Source organism: Chanodichthys erythropterus, chromosome 23 (genome assembly GCF_024489055.1).
Source record: "Chanodichthys erythropterus isolate Z2021 chromosome 23, ASM2448905v1, whole genome shotgun sequence".
NCBI classification, from domain to species: domain Eukaryota; kingdom Metazoa; phylum Chordata; class Actinopteri; order Cypriniformes; family Xenocyprididae; genus Chanodichthys; species Chanodichthys erythropterus.
This window is the reverse complement of record NC_090243.1, coordinates 13445154-13459199: the sequence shown is the minus strand read 5'-3', so window position 1 is coordinate 13459199 and position 14046 is coordinate 13445154. Positions and strand designations below refer to the sequence as shown.

At 37.0% G+C, this 14046-nt stretch overlaps 2 long non-coding RNA genes and 1 pseudogene across 2 annotated transcripts; 1 reads left to right on the top strand and 2 right to left on the bottom strand.

The window, feature by feature from the left end:
- The first annotated feature begins 779 nt into the window (after window positions 1-779).
- Window positions 780-11427, top strand: LOC137014444 (glycogen debranching enzyme-like; annotated as a pseudogene).
- LOC137014214 (uncharacterized) lies at window positions 5690-6466 on the bottom strand. The gene is made up of 3 exons (XR_010893815.1): window positions 6440-6466; window positions 5869-5933; window positions 5690-5753 (listed from the first exon to the last, which is right to left on the bottom strand). It is a non-coding gene; the product is annotated as an uncharacterized lncRNA (long non-coding RNA).
- Window positions 6463-8083, bottom strand: LOC137014213 (uncharacterized). The gene is made up of 3 exons (XR_010893814.1): window positions 7500-8083; window positions 6774-6829; window positions 6463-6526 (listed from the first exon to the last, which is right to left on the bottom strand). It is a non-coding gene; the product is annotated as an uncharacterized lncRNA (long non-coding RNA).
- Window positions 11428-14046: the final 2619 nt, after the last annotated feature.

Genomic DNA, 14046 nt, shown 5'->3' with positions numbered 1-14046 from the left:
AAGTGTGTTGATGTCAAATTGACGTCAAAAAATTTGTCAATTTGACGTCAAAAAATTGTGAAATCAGTGAAAAAATCAGTGTGCTGATGTCAAATTGACGTTGAAAAAAATTTACGTCAACTTGATGGTTTTTTATTGATGTAAAAAAAAAACAAAAAAACATTTATGTCAATTTGATGGGTTTTTTTCGACATCAATTTGACATCAGTTTGTTGACATCAAAAAACTTGTCAATTTGATGTCAAAAAATTGTCAACACACGAATGCTCTGGAGTCTCAAAGGAGTCAGAGCTGCATCCACGCATTTCGTGAAGGTAGGGGTAAAAATTGTTAGGTCGAAAGGAAGAACCTTGTATTGATAAACTTCGCCCCCGAAAACAAATCTGAGGAACTTTCTGTGCTGAAGATGGATGGATACATGAAAGTTCCTTCTTTGGAACAATGAAGTACCAGCTGTAAAACCCTGACAGCTTGCTGGGAGGAGAACCCCTACCTATAACTCCTTTTTGCAAGAGCATCAGAACTTCCTGTTCCAGAGACTGCTAGGGGTCCACCACCTTAGGGAGGACGCCATTGAACTGGGGCAGGCGAGACCCGAACTGAATTCTGCAACCCTTTTCTATTGTAAGCAGTACCCATTGAGAAATATTTGGAAGAAGTTTCCATTCTGCCAGAAATTCTACTAAGGGAACCAGTCTCTCGAGACTGGCATATGGTGTTTTTTGAGCATTCGACTTGGTGCCCTGAAGCGGCGAACCGGCAGGGAACAACCAAGTCAAATGTCGACCAGCCCTCCTCAGAGGGTCGGTGGAGACCGCTGCACCCTGAAACCCATGAGGTGGCAGGGTTGGCAGAACAGCCCCCTGAGGGCACTGAGGAGGGGCAGATATAAGGCTGTGCGATATATCGCATGTGATTGTCATGCGCATTTTGTCAGTAAAGCCGGTTCCCTGATTACCGCTATATCGCCATCACCTGCAGGTTTACGTAGATCAGCTGGATGAAGACACCGTGGCAGTGACCCGGCATTGCCCCAGCACACATCAGTCTGTTGTGACTGTGTCTCGAACAGCCTTTAAAAACCCAGAAACACACCAATACAAAGAGCATCTGGCCCCTATGTACATCCCAGGTACAGACTTGAACACTTATAGTGCCAGTTGCGTTGTTGACATTAAAGTCTTCTAATTTTGTGTACAGTAGAGCACATCAAGTAGTTTGACATTTCATTTTCTCTTCAAATGTCACTGAAGTACAACTTATTGTGAATCAGTAGTTCTTGTAAACCAGTTAGACATGCTCTTTCTAATCTGCCATCTCATTACGCAGGTAAAATCGAGGAGGTGATTTTAGAGGCACGCACAGTGGAGAGAAACGCTGAGTCATATTTGAAAGATAAGACGTGCATTAATGGCTTGCCCAACTATAAGGTAGTGATCCGTGAACATGTCCAGGTAACGTGACACTAGTGCGCAGCTGTGCTGTGACATGAAGGGGAGGGTGGTCAGGATCACACCTATATCTGTATTCTGTCCTCAGGCAGAGAAAAGACTAACAGACAAACCTGTTCTGTGTGAATGTATCGTTTGGTATGCTCTTTCTACTGAGAGTTCAGTAGCTTCTAAGTGTAAAGTTACTTGAAAACTGCACTTGTGTGCAGAGCTTGTTCCTATTGTAGGCCTGAATATAACACATGTGTTTGTTTTCAGTTAAAGGACAGTGAAATTGTAAAACAGGGAGATGCCAGCACAAATGGCCGTAATGAGTTTGTTGAGGAGATTTTAACCACAAACAAACCAACAAAATGTCAAGATAATGTAATCATGGTGACCATGGGTTTCATAAAAGGAAAAATGACCTCGGACATCCGTTCTGTGACAATCTCAGGCAAGGTGATTGGATGATCAATTACGTGAGCACTCGCCTGATGAATAAAGGCGGAGCTCTGCGGGAGGTAGGAAAGGACTATTTTTTAGTAATGTTTGGAAAAAAAACTTAAAGGGTTAGTTCACCCAAAAATTAAAATTCTGTCATTAATTACTCACCCTCATGTCGTTCCAAACCCGTAAGACCTTCGTTCATCTTCAGAACACAAAGCTCTCTTAAAGTTACTCTTTAAGTAATAAAGTTTGGTGTGCAATTTGGAACACATTAACAAAACTGTAAAAAAAAAAAAAAAAAAAAAAATTGCATTTGTGTCTAAATTAATACCTCTGATTTTTCACAGGTCGGAAAGTGGTTCATCGCTGTATACCTCATGCATATATTTACATATCTCATGCATATTCCACATTACTTTGATGCCACTACTGTAAATGTGATTTATTATACTATTTATATTTATTCCATGCGTTAAATTTCCTTAAACATGGCCAAGAAACTCCCATTACATATTGTCTATGCCACCCAGAATATGTGATTTTTTTGTATGTGTGATTTCAGTTGTTCAGTTGTACACTTTAATATGAAGTTATTAGCGAATCATTATCTGTTCGTGAAAACTTTCACATTCAAATTTCACACACAATTTTGTGTGTATGCACAGTTGTCTGATATGGTTTCAAAACCATTTGCATCAAATTAAATGGAATGAAAAGAATGTTTTGGGTTTTTTTGTCCTGGGGATGTATTATGAAAATGAGGCCAATCATTGTTGTCAGGAAACATGACGAGTATGACAGGTTACCTGATTTTTTTTGTGAATAAAGCAGAGGAAAGTACACAGCCCAGAGGAACACCATTGCTAAGAATGGTGTCTGAGAAGTAGCCACAGTTCCTGATTAAGCAAAAATCATGGATCCAGAGAGCAGAGCAGCGTTAGCTTAGCCATGGGTCCACCAATTAAATGTTATATCTGCCGTGATGCAGTATGGTGGTGGCATGTCCTGTGTCACGTATGCATCCCACTGATGATTCTGAGGTGCAGCCCTTGGGGACAGTGGTAAGAAGAAAGGAAACAATCCCTGATTGCTTATGATACTTGATACAGTACAATAGATCTTAGTCAGGATAGTGCCATATTTAATTTTTTTGACAGGAGTGTAGGCTGTGATATGAGGGATAGAATTACAGTGTGTAACTTTTAACTGTTTAACAACATACTGATTGTTCAGGTGATGAAACATCTTTCAAAGAAAATGCAGTAAAACTCCATGAATCAGATTTAAAAGTTGAGTTACATCTGAACCTTTATACAATGCGTGCCATTGGTAAGACATGTAAGTTTATCCCTCACAGCCTCGTTTTCATCCCCATTAAATTCAATATGGCAACTAAATATGCCCTACACTCTAAAGAAAAATGGTGCTATATAGCACCAAAAATGGTTCTTTGGCTCGTAATCATAGCGGAACCTTTTTTGGTGCTATATAGCACCTATCTTTAAAGGTGCTATATGGCACCTTGTCGTATGGTGCTATATAGAACCATAAGAGGTGCCATATAGCACCAGCAGTGCTTCTTTGGCTCGTTATGATAGGGGAACCTTTTCTGGTGCTATATAGCACCTATTCTTATAGTTTTCTAGCACATTTGTCAAATTAGAGGTGCCATATATTGTTTTTTGAGCTAGCAGGGCCCGTTATCATGCCAGGTACTACTGTAGATGAGTCAATATGCTTCTAAATTACACTTTTATGAACGATAATTAATAATTTCTTACCAAATCATGACTTCAAAGATTCAAAATCATGTACTAAATGCTTACTGAAAAACAAAATACATTACACTTTCAAAACCTTTTAATTTATTTCTTTCAGCAGCAAATAAACTCACATTATACTCCCCTTTTATACAAAATAATGCAACAAGCTTGAAATATGTACATTTTTGAAGACAATAGTCCTGTTTTTACATACTGAGTTATGCTCTGAAGTCCTGCAGTTTCTTTTTGTCCTTCGGGATTTCAAAAAAAATATAGAAACTGGAACTTAAACCATAAGAAAGGGAGCAAGAGAGAGTATTGACTCCAAAAGTCTACTCACAGATTGAGTTGTACACTCATTTTACAGTGACAGGAAGTCCGACTGCATCCTTCAATTTCAAAACAACATACTTCAAAAAGGTCAGTGTCTTTTTCAGTCCTTTAGGGCACTGGATTGGATTCGATTCCAAACGCAAAATATACACACAGGAGGAGGCCCAGTGCCATCAAGATGTCCTCACTCTACTCTGTGATTAACTGGCCATCCAACGTGAACAAAATGTGGTCATACTGCATGAGATGATCCTCCTGCAGGCTTTAGGCACTATCTTAGGTGTTGGGATGACAGGAGGGCTGGTCTGAGCATGGCCCTGGAGAAGAGGGGATAATAGCATTAACCATCTTCACATATTTATTTGAAAGGCAAACCTTATAAGCTAAATTATAACAAAATGTGCAATAAGTACTTCGTGCTTTGATTAGATTGTGCTTCACACACTGTAGTCACCTGTTCATGGCTCACCTCAATGTCAAACAGCAACCCCAGGTCCACCTTGAAGTGCAGGCAAGAGGAGAACAGCTGCTTCCAACTGTAGGCCTTTCAACAAAATAACATCATTAGGTTAACATAACACGGGGGATGCTTTTACCCAATACTTTTTTGTTTTGCTTTTTAAACATTCATTACTGTGTGTAAAGCCCAAAGTATACTTCGTATTTTATGCGTATGCTTTTTCTGAACTCAAAACAAATTAAGATCTTTTTGATGAAGTCTGAGAGGTTTCTGTTCCTCCAATGATGAGGGTGAGTAATTAATGACAGAATTTTCATTTTTGGGTAAACTAATCCTTTAAAGGTGATTACCCTTGCACAAATCAAAGCAATTCTCAAACAACACAACTGGATATTCATACAACTTCACATTTGTACGAGACACACACTAGAGCTGCAGGATTCTGGATGAAATGAGAATCATGATATTTTGGTTTCAAATAGAGATCGCAATTCTCCCACGATTCTAAATAGACAACTAAAAATAACATTTATTTTACTAGTTCTAGCAAAATATTAATAGCTGGACTCTAATTGCCGGAAAATGTTTAATTTGAATGAATTATTTTTAAAAAATGGTTTTGAATATATTAATGGCTCATTAATAAATACTTGTTTCACTACTGGATGAATCAGGGTTTAACCTTATCCAATCTATTGAATGAATGATTCAATGACAATGTCACTGGTTGCCACCTAGTGGCTTAACAAGGTAATTTATATACAACAGTTATTTGAAGCACCATGTTAGTTTCGATTTTCTCTATTTTGATCACTATCTGATGTCCAGTGTTTATATCCTAACTGTAAACTTTTGTCTTATTACTTATGTGATAATTTTAATATTTGTGAAAGAAATCAAATAACCAAATCCTTGAATAACTACAGTGTGGTTCAAAACTGCTGTTTCTGGATCAGTGGCAGCATGAACACCGAATGTTCCGGTAGGATTTTTGTCAAAGGTTTAACAGACGCAGGCGAATCATTGTCATTAATAAAGTAGGATCGCGTGGGTGTTTGAATCGAGATTGCGACCTTTCTACGATAAATTGTGCAGCTCTAACATATACATACAAAGTAAATCAAAGGGGTTTCGGACAAGCCAGGTTGATGATGTATGTCATACCTAGAAGCAGGGCACAAGCTGATGTAACTGAAGTAAGTTGATTCAAAACTTTAACTCCCTCAATGTCAGCAGATGGTTCATGAAGTTCTCCCCTCCTTCCAAATAATGAACATCGCCATGGTGAGCTGCTCCTCAATCATCTGTCTGGTTATCCTAAATAGTAAACATAAAAAAAAAACAAATTCGGTCACCTTTTGCTAGCATAACTACAAAATACACAAATTTAGACTTATTTTTCTGAAAATAAACCAAAATAGAATATTCTTACGTTCAACTCAGAAAGTACTCCTTGATGAGGTCTTCAGGACTTTCTCTCAGGTGAATGTTTTCAGCCTGTGATAAAGCAATTGTGATTAATTTTCTTAATTAAAAAAAAAGCACAATAATCTGTAATAGGAAATCAAATTTTTGCAGATATGCAATAGCAAAGGACAAGAAAAAGAAAATAATTCATATTAATGACTGGCCAAATTTGCAATTAATATATTTATGGACAATACCAGCAACACTTGTGGCGTTGAGGGATCAAACAAATAAATAAATAAATAAATAAATAAATACAAAGGAGCTAAAAAAAAAAAATCAATTCTTTATTTTTCCAATGCGTTTCAGCACACAGGCCTTCGTCAGTGCTAAAATACTACAGATTTGCAATTAAGAAATGCATCTGAATCAGTCATTGGTTTCATTTAAAATTATGAATTTATAATATATAATTATAAGTCTGAAAATAAGACATGCATCAATTAATAAATTAGCTTTACACCCTAATATATTTAATCATTCTTGATTAAAGGGATATTTCACGAAAAATGAAAGCTAGCTGTTAATTTACTTACCATCAGGCCAACCAAGTTGACTTTTTTCTTCAGTAGAACAGTAAAGATTTTTAGCTGGAACTGTGATTAATTTAATGTCAATGGCTACTGTCAAAAAAAAAAAAAAAAAAAAATTAATACAAAACAACAAGAAAAAAAGTCGCATGCATTTGAGATGGCATAAGAGGGAGTTGATGAATGTTTTGGAATGGATAATTCTTAGTCTAAAGTTTGTTAATGAGGATGACATTCAAGTCAATAGACCACATTAGATGGATTTTATTCAAACATGTCAAACATTGGTAATTCATATTATCTATTAACAATTATAGCCGTTTTTATAGAAATTACTTACCATGTAAAGTTATTGCAAAGTGTCCTTAGTCGTCAAACATTGAGGAGCTTTAGATCCTAAAAGGGAGAGGGGAATCAGTGTTTATAAATGGAAAAAAAAAACTTGTTTGCTGCAGTACAAGTAATTAATTAGTAGTGTAAATACTCAGCCATTTCATTCTACTAAAAAAAAAACACCTCGCGCTAGTCAAATGAAGTAACGTTAAGCCTTAAATATGTCTTTACTCACACACTTTATTCGTCATTTTGGTCGAACAAATCAGAGCTAACGTGAAAAAAGACAACTAAAAGAACTGACAAACATTACTTTAAAAACCTAAACTCAATAATTGTAATGCGAGGATCCCCTCAGCCTCGACTCGAGCGTCTCTCCCGCTCCCCACGCACTTCCTGCCCGCATCATTTCAAATAGCACGCGCTGCTTACACGGTAAAGGAGACGTTTCTTTTAAAAAATTATTTAGAGACATATTTACATGGTCCAAACACTACAACAATACATTTCTATAGAATAAAACAAGTAATGCAACATCTTGTATAGAATAGAAATATTCAATTAGCGCTAACCTTTATAACGTTACTGCAGGCCGCGAAAATTCAAAAATTCGGTTAGTTACGATTTCGTTAGTATTCATGTTCACAAACAACGCTAATTAACTCTAAACCGCTAAAACACATGTTCAACCTTTGCATTTTCGAGTATATTAATTAAAACATTTCCAACCTACCTTATTTCATCCGAGTCCAGGGGAAAGAAAATGGCGGCCGAGCAGAAAACTCCAGAAAGTCTCGTGAGTCATGACGTCAGAAAAAAAAACCGTCTGTCACGGGGTCCTTAAAGAGAAATTATCCTTTGGCTGAAAGTGAGATATTTGAGCAGTTGAGTGTAGCCTACTATAATATTGAGAGCAATTCGCAGAAAGACGAAGTAATCAGACTCAAATAGTTATAGCAATCCAATTTACACCCATATTCACTAACAGTGTAGAGGGGCTTGGGGACAAAAAGGTTGAGAACCAGGTTATGTTTAGAAAATACACTGTAATTTAATGTTGTTTTTAATCCTTTCCCCAACTAAACTAAGAGAATAAGAGAGTTAGAGAACCTTTAAAGAACTATACAGAGGCTTAACAGGTTCTTTGTATGGCAGTGGTGCTATATAGCACCTTAACCACAGCAAGGAACCGCTGAAGAACCACTGAAGAACCGCTGAAGAACCATACAGGTGCTTTACTGGTTCTTTATAAGGTAGCGGTGCTATATAGCACCTTAACCACCCCAAAGAACCGCTGAAGAACCGCTGAAGAACCATTTTTTTTTAGAGTGTATATGCTTTAGTAGATTGTTGATTAATCTACTAAAATTCCATATAACATCCAAAATATTAGCCACTGAAATAAAAAAAAAAAAAAAAAAACATTTAATTTTTATTATTTTGTTTCACAATTACCTATTATATTAGCATTGGTTAACATTTTAAGGCCTTTTTTAATGAACATTTTTATGAAAATGTGTCGTTTTGCTCATATTCTAATCCAAGTGTAAGTTTCAGACTCTTAAAGGGATAGTTCAGCCAAAAATTAAAATTCTGTGATCATTTACTCCCCCTCAAGTTGTTCCAAACCTGTATAAATAATGACAGAATTTAAATTTTTGGGTGAACTATCCCTTTAAGATTTTAGATATTGTTTCTTAAATTATATTGCTAGTATTTGTCTTTAATATTACCTAATCTACTTAACTTCCATATAACATCCAAAATATTAGCCTTTGGAATTTGATAAACATTGAATTTTTATGATACCATACTATTATGGTGCTTTTTTTGTCATTTTGTAGCTTAACAGCCCCAGTTTCAGAATTACATTTTTGAAAAGTGTAACCAGAATATTCTTTAAAAATTTGAAGAATATTAAAACATTATTAAAAAAAATTTTTGGCATTGTTTCAGTTTGACTGAACACTGTTCATATTTTTGTTCATGACTTGAATCAGGATCATGACCAGCCATTATATGTGGTCATTCAAGAGGCTATGCAGCATCATATGCAGGGAAGAGAGAGAGAAGAGAGAAACGCGGGTCCTCAGATCGACTGCAACATGTAAGATGAGGGTGAGTCATTTTCAATGAATGCACAGAAGACTCTGTTTTTCCATGTCTGTCTCTAACCATACCTTGTTTTTGCTATTGCTTTGCCACATAGGCTTTAACGTGGAGGCCAAGGTAAATCTCAAAACAGGCTGTTTACAGTGCAAATCACTTCAACTGTGGGATATGGATGCTTAAAATGGGAGAGAGCGATAAATCCCATAATAGAGGTGTTCCAGCCGATACCCAGGTACCAGTTATCTACAAACATACCTGTCATGCTAAACCTCTATAATAATGCTGCACTATATTTAGAACAAAAGAATGCTTTCAATGTCAAACACTGAGACTAAGTGTCTTCGAGTCTGGATAAACCAGTCTTCCATATGTCAAGTGTTGATAGTGTTGTGTTTATCTTCAGGGATGGCTCTGCGGTGGAGATTGTAGGTCTTAGTAAGTCAGCGGTGAATGAGAGTGGAAATTTTCCATACTCCTCTGTCCCAATACACAGAGATGGTACGTCCCCTATAACATTCTCATTCTCAATGAAAATGTCAATTTTTGTTATTTTATAACAACAACAAAAAAAAGTGCCAGTAATGAAATATTTTATTTCAAAGTAAGGAGCCAGTAATTGTCACACTTAGAAAACACCAAAGATGAAGAAGAGTCAAAAGTTCCAGGAACAAAGTAATTTAATGATGTAATTCACACAGAATAATAAATCATGCGCAACAGTGTGTCCAACACAAACAACAACAGACAATGAACTGAGAAACCAAAGGAAATTAGGTAGTGGTACAGACAAGAATAATTAATGATAAATAGCTAAACTAAAAGAACTAATCATATCAGTAACCATGGCAACTAAAGAGTGGTGGGAAAATCAAACAAAGCAACACATGTGGCAAGCTAGAAGTCCAGGATAATAAAACAGACAGAACATAAACATAATCACTCAGGATAATCACTTTTCATATATTTTAACGATCGATTATGACCATTAAAATGCGGTATGTCCAGGAGCAGAACAGTCAGTGTCATATAAGGAGTGGAATCAGCTGATCCAAGAGAATTTTGAAAGGTTATTCTATGTGTCAGATGACCCTGCAGACCCAAATGAGCAACATCCTGACCTGGTCCACAAGAAATGCATTTACAAAGACAGTTATGGGGCCTCTAGCCCCTGGTGTGACTACCAGCTCAGGCCTAATTTCACCATCGCCATGGTGGTGGTGAGTCTTAGCGCTTGTTAAAAAAACCCATATATATATATATATATATATATATATATGCATTTGGAGGCTGTTATATTATACACTACTTTGCTTCACCAGGCACCAGAGTTGTTTACAATGCAAAGAGCCTGGAAGGCTTTAGAGCTTGTGGAAAAGAAGCTGCTCGGTCCTCTGGGAATGAAAACACTGGACCCAGAGTGAGTAGAAAACAACACCTGCCGTCTGCCTATTGCCTAAGCAGCTACTTGTGTTAAGAGTGCGCTCTTCTGGCTGGCTGACTGGCCTGATAAGTGTTGCATCGGTGAAGTCATTTGCATGTACGCTCTAAAAAAAGACGGGTTAAAAACAAGCCAAGTTGGGATGAAAATGGACAAATGCAGCAATTGGATTTGTTTTAACCCAGCGGTTGGGTTAAATGTTTGCCCACGGTGCTGGGAAGTTTTATTTAACCCAACTTTTGATTAAAATTACTATATGGCTGGCTTAAAATTAACCCAAAATAGGTTGGAAATTATGTGCCTGATTTTTAATTATTAGAGGCAACAATAATAATCAAAAAGTAAACATTTATGAAACATATTAATGAATGTTCATTTCCAACATATTTTGGGTTAATTTTAAGCAAGCAATACAGTAATTTTTAAAGAATAGTTGAGTTAAATAAAACTACCCAGCAGGTTGGGTCATATTTATCCCCAACCCTTGGATTTGTCCATTTTCAACCCAACTTGGGTTGTTTTTAACCCAGCATTTTTTAGAGTGTACTGTTTTTGATGTTAGTGTGTCTGTATTTGTCTAACAGTGATCTGGTGTATTGCGGCATTTATGACAATGCTTTGGATAATGACAACTACAACTGTGTGAAAGGATTCAATTATCACCAAGGAGCTGTAAGTATAAATTGTCTCTGATGTGAGAGATTTCTTTTGTTGTGTTTTTAAACTATGTACATTTCATCATTCGTTTTCAGGAATGGGTGTGGCCAGTTGGATACTTCCTTCGAGCCAAACTTTATTTCGCAAAGAAAATGGGCCAAGAGAATTTCAACGAAAGCGTGTACCTGGTGAAGAATGTTCTGTCTCGACTTTATACCAATTTAGAAAGGTATTACAGATCTCGCACAAAACCAAAAATGATTGTACTTGTCTTGAATATTTGAGTCATTTGCACAGTATATAGAAGCTCATATCTATATGTTGTCTTTGCTTTAGATCACCTTGGAAGGGTTTACCTGAGCTGACCAATGAAAACGGACAATACTATCCATTCAGTTGTGAAACACAGGCCTGGTCTTTCTCTACTGTTCTGGAGGCCCTCTATGATCTATGATTATGTCAAGGACCTTGCAGATCTCATATACTTCTTGCCACTTAACTGAGAAGTTCAGAGGACATTATTTTACATTCACAACCTTGTGCAGACACAAATGTGTGCTTCTACTGTTACGACCTTAGTGTTTGGTAGAAATGGATATACTTTATACACTGATTGTGCCAACTCACTTTAGAGAGCTTTTTGTCATGTTTACACTCCTGTTAGTAACTACCGACATATTCAGGATAGGTTTGTCTGTTGAGAAACTGATATATGGTCATTTGTGATAATTAAATTATATCCAATGCTTCCTCAAGACAAATAATAGATTCCTTCCCTTGAAATAGAACTGGTCCTTTATTTCATTCGTTATATTTATATAAACAAAATCTTAGACCTATAAAAACAGATCATTATTTGGATCAGCAATATGGGCGGTCTTTCCCAAGGGCAACAAAAGCTTGTTGTTCTGCTTTCATGACACAACAAACTTCATCATAAGATGACGCACATATTTTAGACTCACTCATCCCTTACAGAGCAGACGCACCACAATTTTATGAGTTATTTTTTAATCTCAGCTTTGAACTAATATGAGCTTAATAAAACAATCCATGCAACATTTCTCAAGATTATGTTTAGTGTCATTTTAACTCTCTATGGCTTTGGCACCTTGATTTTTCCTCTTTTCTTTCTTCCCTTGCTATTCAGAAAAACATCTTGTAACATATTTCTACAGATGACAACGTTATAAAAACTATCCCTGTTTACACGTATCCACGAAAATGACAAAAAATCCTGCTGTATTATGAATGCCAGACCAGAGCCACTGAAAAAACATATTTAACGGCTCTGTGCCAGACAAGTTGGCGATGGCTGCGTCCGAAAACTGGAAAATGCTGCCTTCTGAGGACACATTTCAAGGTAGTAAGGCATCAAGGCACGTCCGAATCCAATGTTAGCTTCACATCCTGTCTCATGAGATACCTTCATCTGATCAATTTTTGAAGGAAGCATGGATGTATCCTTAGCTGCCTTTGATATCCCACAATCCTGTGCTTTCCATTCTGTGACAGTTGAGGCATCCGAAAGTAGGCGTTTGCTGCTCAGTTTGTGTATAAAAGTACGATTTTGACCAACATATTTCAATTTTGATATAATTTCTTACGAGAAATTACTACTGTAATAATTAAATATTTGTGTTCTCACCAAAGCTCGCGATATTGCTGTAGATCATTAAACGATTAGGCTGCCTCAGAAGTCTGTCCGAAATCTGTTTCATGAGGTGCCTTCATGCATAAACGCTGCCGTACAAGTCATTCTCTTATAAGACAGCGAGGCAGCAAGGCAGCTACCTAGGTTTTCGGACGCAGCTGATGTCTCAAAGATTACGCGCATGCGCAGGCGTATTCTTATAGAGGGTATGCACGTGTCGTCACCGTCGACCGTTACGACTGCGGTTACGTCCACTGTGTGGCAAAAGACTGAGCGGCAGCATTGGTTTTCAGCATGAATGTCGCGAAAAACACACAAAACACATCCAAAACGGGAAAGAGCTTTGTGATTGACTGTACAAATAGCTTTGACACAAAACCTGAGGTATATAAAGACTGCTGAAAGCTACAGAAAAAAGAAGCAAATGGATCACTGCAATTCACAGAAACAGCTCGACTCCAGGCAGAGAAACATGGATTTGCAGTTATCATTTTGTGTCAAATTGGTGGATTTTGAAGTAAAATCATACCGTATATATTGTATTGTTATATGTTGATAACTCATCAATTAAATATTTTCCATCTTATATTCTGCAAAATACACTGACAAAAACTATACTATAAAACTATAACGTTATATGTTTTAGGTCTGGACAATATGACGACATAACATTGATATAAGTGATTACGCGGATTTAAACCTACCGATATTGTAGTTATATAAAATATTCACAGGCAGATTTACTTTATGTGTCTCCCCGCCGTCGAAATCAGGCACATATGAATGTCAGGAAACACGATTCCTGGCTGCATATGTCAATATCCATGGAGGTTTATTTGAAGTTGTAAGGAACACTATCGAGCAACCTTTAGTGTAATCATTTGTTTTACTCACAGTTTCCCCTATTAAATCCAGTCATGCAGCAGGTTCTTTTGCCACTCAGTCCAGCTGAAGGAGCGCGTTCCGGCGGGAAAGTGACGTCGATGAATACCCTCTATCCGCTTGTTAAGTCGTGACGTAAGGAACGCCGTTTCCGGGTCCAAGCCTCGACTCGTTTCACTTGAGAATGCCATCGATGGCCGTTTATGTGCATAATTTATTCATATTAAACATCAATCATTTAAAAAAGTTAAACATTTCTGCACTTTAGTATTCTTCTCGTTATTTCCCTATAGCGGCTAATAAATCAGAAGTCTTGCACATCCACAGAAATACCTCAATTCCGTGTGGTCAAATAAGGTGGACTAAACATGTAGCTAATATGCATGTGCATGAAGTCACAGTTTTCACAGTTTCGCCTTTTGCCGTTTACACGATGACAACGGTATCGTTTTCAAAAACTTGCACTTCGAAACCCATTTTCAAATGTTTGCGTTTTCAGGCCACTAAACATGTACATGAACGGCCAAAACATAAAAA